The sequence below is a fragment of the Gymnoscopelus microlampas genome (genome assembly GCF_963454915.1).
Source record: "Gymnoscopelus microlampas genome assembly, chromosome: 23".
Classification (NCBI taxonomy): Eukaryota; Metazoa; Chordata; class Actinopteri; order Myctophiformes; family Myctophidae; genus Gymnoscopelus; species Gymnoscopelus microlampas.
In genome coordinates this window covers 28,697,843-28,704,023 of record NC_139960.1, presented here as the reverse complement: position 1 = coordinate 28,704,023, position 6,181 = coordinate 28,697,843, and positions in this window count along the sequence as shown.

Here is a 6,181-nt window from a genome sequence, read left to right as displayed (position 1 = left end):
TCCAATAACATGATTTATGTGATTCTTAAATTGCATTAATACATTGCATTATTGTGCATAATGAGTAGCCTACTTTTACTTTTGGTACATTTAGTACTAACTTTGAATACAGGCATTTAACTTGTAACAAAGAATTTCTACGTCACGGTATTGCTTAGTCACAAGCAAGGCTATTGCTAACTTAAGTGAAAAATCTTAGTACTTCTTCCACCACTGGTTAGATCGATCATCAGAATTCCATAGTCCAATTCCATACTCCTAGCAAAGTCCACTAAAAATGAAGCTACGCACAAATTAAAATGCCAATGCATGGAAACACCACAAGAACACATTAATTCTCCTCATAGGATAGTATTGAGTTTCAAAATATTCCCCAAAGCTAGTGGAAACATCTCCTAATGGGGTGAGATAATTTCTGTTATTGGAAACAAGTGGAGTTATCTCAGTTCAATGTCAGGCTTACTCACGTATGAGAATAATCTGATGATACGGCTGCAGTGCTAGGTTTTGCAAAACCATTTCAGAGGGTTATTGTGCAGACTGCAGAGTAGGCTACTACATTACACATTCATTTAACCCTGAGAGTACACTCCCAGTGTACCAATTGTACATTGTATAGTGGTATAACGGCACACATGTTGGGCCTGTTCACACTGTACGACTTAACAGCTAGCTTAAAAGATCATTTATTTCCTTAGCCACTTAAAAAAAATTAGCAGATATGCAAGCTCACAGCACGTCACTTTGTGCTGCGCTGTGAGCTTGTACATTTAGAAAATTTTGAATGTTTTTGAAAAATCTTGAAAGTGAGAAAACTACTGAGTTAGGGCATTTGTAGAATCGGCCTCAGGACTTAATGAGTTCAGCCCTATTAGATATCAGATACCATATCGTCACTGTCAGGTAGAAACCTTGTGTCTCCATATTTCAACTTTTAATGTTGTTTTTTGTGTGTGTGTGTGTGTGTGTGTGTGTGTGTGTGTGTGTGTGTGTGTGTTTTTTCCATAAATGAATGCTCTACTTCATCGTGCAAGAGTACAAAAGCACAGACTATAACCGATTGGAATTTTTTGCTATTTTTTTAATTTGTTGAAAGTGAAATGTGTGTGTCTGGTGGGTTTTATAAATATGAAACCATTGAAAAGCATTAACAGCGCTTTAGAGCTTTGTGACTAAATCCAAACTGCATTGGATCCATTAGAACACAGGTTCTGCGACACATTTACCTGAGAAGTAACGGTTTGTTTGGACATACAAGGTTCCTGCCCGACAGCGACGATAATGTAATAATAGTTTCCTGAGAAGCGTACAGTACACTTTTCTAAACACTGGCTCTGTGTCATTCTGCCAGTTGCACTGAGTCAAGAAACATCACAAGCAATTTCACACCTCCTGAAGCCACTCTTAAACATTTCTATTTTCAACAGCACCACCCTGGAGAAATAGCACAGCAGACCTGTCGTCTAAAAAAAGCTCAAATGTCCCCAGCTCAGTGTAAATATTCATGCAGATTCAGTCAATAATAGATTGAATGACTCCATGGTAGCTTTTGCATAGACGGGGGGACGGGGGTCTATGCAAATTACGTTGTTGGGCAGAACCTCTTCATATTTTAACTTTTAATGTTTTTTTCGTAAATGAATGGCCTACATGATCATGCTACAGCTTAGTATCAAAACTAGAAGACCTACAAGCTCAAAACGCGGCGCGAAACAAAACGTTGTTTTTTTTTGGTCGATCTGCTATTTTTGCTATTCTTTATTTGAATCCTGAAAAGTTAGTTTTGGACATACATCTCAGATATTGTCCTTTTTACTCCACTACAATTATGCGAAACCTTAGCTACTAGTGTAAATCTGTTATTCTTCTATTGAGTACTTCTTCCACCACTGGTTATCTACTAGCAAGGGAATTTTGGTGTTAACTTTTCTCCCTTCTCGACTCAATGTGAATATTAACCACTTGAACGCTAGCATTCTAGGGGGAACATTCACCAAAAATAGCCAATCTACCGATTTACACAAGGCAACACAACGCAACGAGCTTGTAGATCGGCTGTTTTAGTGAAGATATTTTGCGTAGACAAAAAAAACGCGGTCCATGTAGGCCTACAGAGACAGCTCAGGTCCAGTTTATTAAGTCTAGAGGGTTTAGGTGGTTCAAACAGATTCAGGCACAGATGGTTACTGCTCCTCTGTCCTCCAGCTCAGCAGATGGGAGGTCTCGGCTCCACAACCCCACATTAATTTTACACTCCTTTCCAGTAGTAGTAAATCAAAGTTAGACACTGCACCCTCTCTCTCTCTCTCTCTCTCTCTCTCTCTCTCCCTCTCATTTGCAAACTCTCGCCTCTCTTATCAACCTGGACAGTACAGTCTGTAGTTGTGTAAATGATGGCAGAGCCAAGCGTGTGACATGCCTGGTGATGTTCGTTATGTGAGTCACATTGTATTGTAACACCCTCCTACACAACCAATAGCATTCATTCCCCGCCCCCGCTCTTGATTGACAAGCTACCCAACCAATAGCATTCTTTAGGGATTGATTTCGGGTTCCTGTTGCCGGTATCTTTTTGGCATATATTAAAGATTTCAAATTGCTGAACAATCGGCTTCATTTTCGGTCTGTACAAACCAGAGGTGTGGCTTAGTCCATTCTTTTTATACAGTCTATGCTTCAAACACAGCTCAAACAAACTAAAATCCTGTCGTTTACCGTTCGTCCTGATTGTAACAATGCAAGCTTGTTCTATCATAGTTGCACTTGGAAGTCACCAGTGGTGTAAAGTAACTAAGTACTGTACATCTACTCAAGTACTGTACTTAAGTTAGTACAATTGTGAGGTATCTGTACTTTACTTGAGTATTTCCAATTTCCAATACTTTTACTTCTACTCCACCACATCTCGGATCAAAATATTGTACTTTTGCTCCACTACAATTATTTGAAAACTTTAGTTACTTTGTAGATTTTGATTATTATTACAAAACATACATTAACCCAGTGATATTCAACTGGCAGCCCGCGGGCCAAATCCGGCCCCAGCTGAGCTTTCTTGTGGCCTCTGAAACATATTCCATGTTCCAATGTAAAAAAAAAAGCTTGTTAGTGGTTAATCAACCATTAACAGATTAGAATAAAATATATAAACTGTTGAATGGAGGAATGTTAGTGACTCACTCAGGGTCCCAAATTAACACCTACAGTACCAGTACTTGCATTTGCAGTCAAGACACTGCAAATGCGGGTAAATGTAATCTTTGGTGTGTAAGTCACCCAAAAGAAAATCACTTGGGTCAAAGAGTAGCTCACCTCATAATATGTACTTAAGAAAAGCACCTGGTGTTAACATATGTATTAAGTATCAAGTAAAAGTATAAAGACTTTTCATCGTATAAAGAAACGAAACAGCCAGAAATGTTGTCTATTTCTACTTCCCTACTTCTTACTACTTTCAGAATAATGTAGCTCTCAGTTCAGATTTTTTTTTTTTCACCATGTAGACGGGTAGCAGAGCTAGCTTGGCAAAAGCTACATCAGTGGCAGGTCAACATAAAAGAGCACAACAGGGGTTTTAGTGCATTTCATACATCACAAACCATCCATTTGTAACTATTTCTGAGTTTTGAGTGGATGTTGTTAATTACACCAAAGACTTTGGTGACCTTATGCATCCATTAGCTTGTATGTGTTAGTTTTGTGTGGATTTTGGCCAGCTTCTCCATCTTCTTCCTCTTCAAACACACCATAAGAGCTTGTGCTATTATCACCCGGGTGCTCAGAACTAAATGAAAAAACCTTTAATTCATATGAACACCTTGCCAGCCTGCCTCCAATTATCTTGTGCACAAAGGACTGATACTGAACCCTTATCAAACATCAAAATGCATGAATGAAGGAGGAACATGATGACCTGAAACGAAAAGAAGGAGAAAGAGGATGAAGATGAGGAGGAGGAAGACGAAGAGGAGGAGCCTGCAGAAACTGAAGAAGAAGATGATGCTAAGCTTACCATAATGGACATAATGTGTCCATTATTGTGTCCTATTGGACCTATAGACGGATTTCCGCGCGACGTCATCACAGAGCAGAATGCGCAATCTGCGCATGCTCGGGGAAAACGAATTGTTGCGCCGTTCACTCTGTTGTTATGTTCGGGAGTTAGATAGCCATAATTCTGCTATTATAGGCATAATAGGCATAATGCTGCTATTATATACAAACAGATCCAACTTCCGACAAATCATTTTTATTGAGTAAACAAGGTATTACAAACTGCATAATTTAATCTACTTTCATTAAACCCGGTGAAGATCATTTATTTTATGAATTGACATTTGACCAGAGCTGCTGCGGGTAATGGCGCCCTCTATAGGCTACCCCCGGATCTGCACGGTCATATCCTCTCATGTTTACTAACAGGAAACCTGTCTATAGCACACAACAAACGGTTTTGTTGTCACGGTCTTGTGGCCCCCGACTTCAAGTCATTTTACAATTGTGGCCCCCTGCCTAATCTAGTTGAATATCCCTGCATTAACCACTTCAGCCCTATAAACATTTAGGCCATTTGAAAATAGCCAATCTACAAGCTCACAACGCGTCGCGATGCGACGCGTTGTGAGCTTGTAGATCTGCTATTTTCAAAAGATTTTTATACATTTGAGAACTTGTGAAATGGGACATTCTGCATAATGAGTGCTTTTACTTCTGGTACTTTAAGTACATTTTGATACCATTACTTTTGTACTTTTACTCTTAAAATGTTGAATTCTGGACTTTTACTTGTAACAGAGTATTTCTACATTGCAGTATTGATACTTTTACTTAAGTAAAACATTTGAGTATTTTTTCCACCACTGGAAGTCACTGTTAGCCTGGTAAAGCCCCTCCCTCCGGAAAATCTAATTTCCATTTGATTTCAGGAAGGAGTCTGGTCTGAAGGCTTGTCTGGGCTTTTCTAGCCCGTAAACCAAATGGACGAGCCTATCAGCGTCGTCGCTCATCGTTCTGTGATTGACAGCGAAAGTTGGCCAATCAGGTGGCGAGTTCGAGTGAGCCCGAATGGAACCGAGTGCAGCCTGAGTGCAGCCGACCAAAAACGAACGGCAGCCATCTTTTTTGACCACAGTGTTTTCTACTCTTTTAAACTCCAAAACACTCTCAAACTTCTATTTTGAGGCATGGAATTTACTTTTAAGATATCGTTTGGATAGAATTTAGTTGTTTAACTTCATATATGTGGTCAATTAATCATGACAGAGCCTATTTAAAAATGTATCCGAATAAGGCAACCTATTTTGGGCATGGCCGTCTCAAAAGTCCCGTTGCATCACATTAGTCTGGAGGTGGTAAAAATGCACTGGCTGAAGGGGAACACTGCTGATTGGCTGAAGGGGTTCTCAGTCAACGGTATTACTCCCGCCCAACTCCAGCCCACAGCCAAATTGCCGAATGGGCGATCATGCCAGACTCACTCCTGAAATAAATTACAAATGAGATTTCCGGAGGGAGGGTCTACCAGGCTAAGTCACTGTGGATGAGGGCATGTTTAAGCTACATGCCTCAACCACTTGAAAAGCCCAATTGAAAAAAAAACAAATTATTCTGAAAAACTACAAAAATAATGCCCAAAGTAGGGACATCGGGGTTAAATGTAAAATGCAAATGTAAAATGTAAATACACCAATCTCAAAATGGAATTCCAACACCTATAGCTTTGTTCCTGATGGATTTTTTTGGTCAGGTCACAATCTCTATAAGCAAAATCGGCTGTGCAAAGTTCCTTCTTATCGCCTTTTTTATTTTTGTATTATCAGAGACATTTAATATACTGTGCGTGCACCCAAAGTGTCTGGAATAAAGCACCTGCACCGCCGCACCTCAACATTTGGGAGTTTGCTTTGCGATAATGAAAGTGGACAAAACTCGCATGCCGGCCTTGAAATCTCCGCTGTCTCCTGTCTGCATGCATTCTCAGGGGCCTGACCTCGGAAATGTTAGTGCATTTCTCCTCTGATAGGATTATCTCCTCCATTATTGAGAGAGAACGGAGCCTCGCATCGCGGCGGGTGGCTCTCTTTCATGCATTGTTCCTATCTATAATTGCTTCCCTTTCATGAGTTTTGCCGGCGAGAGTTCGATTAGCTGGTAAATGCTAAAGGTGTTGCTCCTTTTCCCA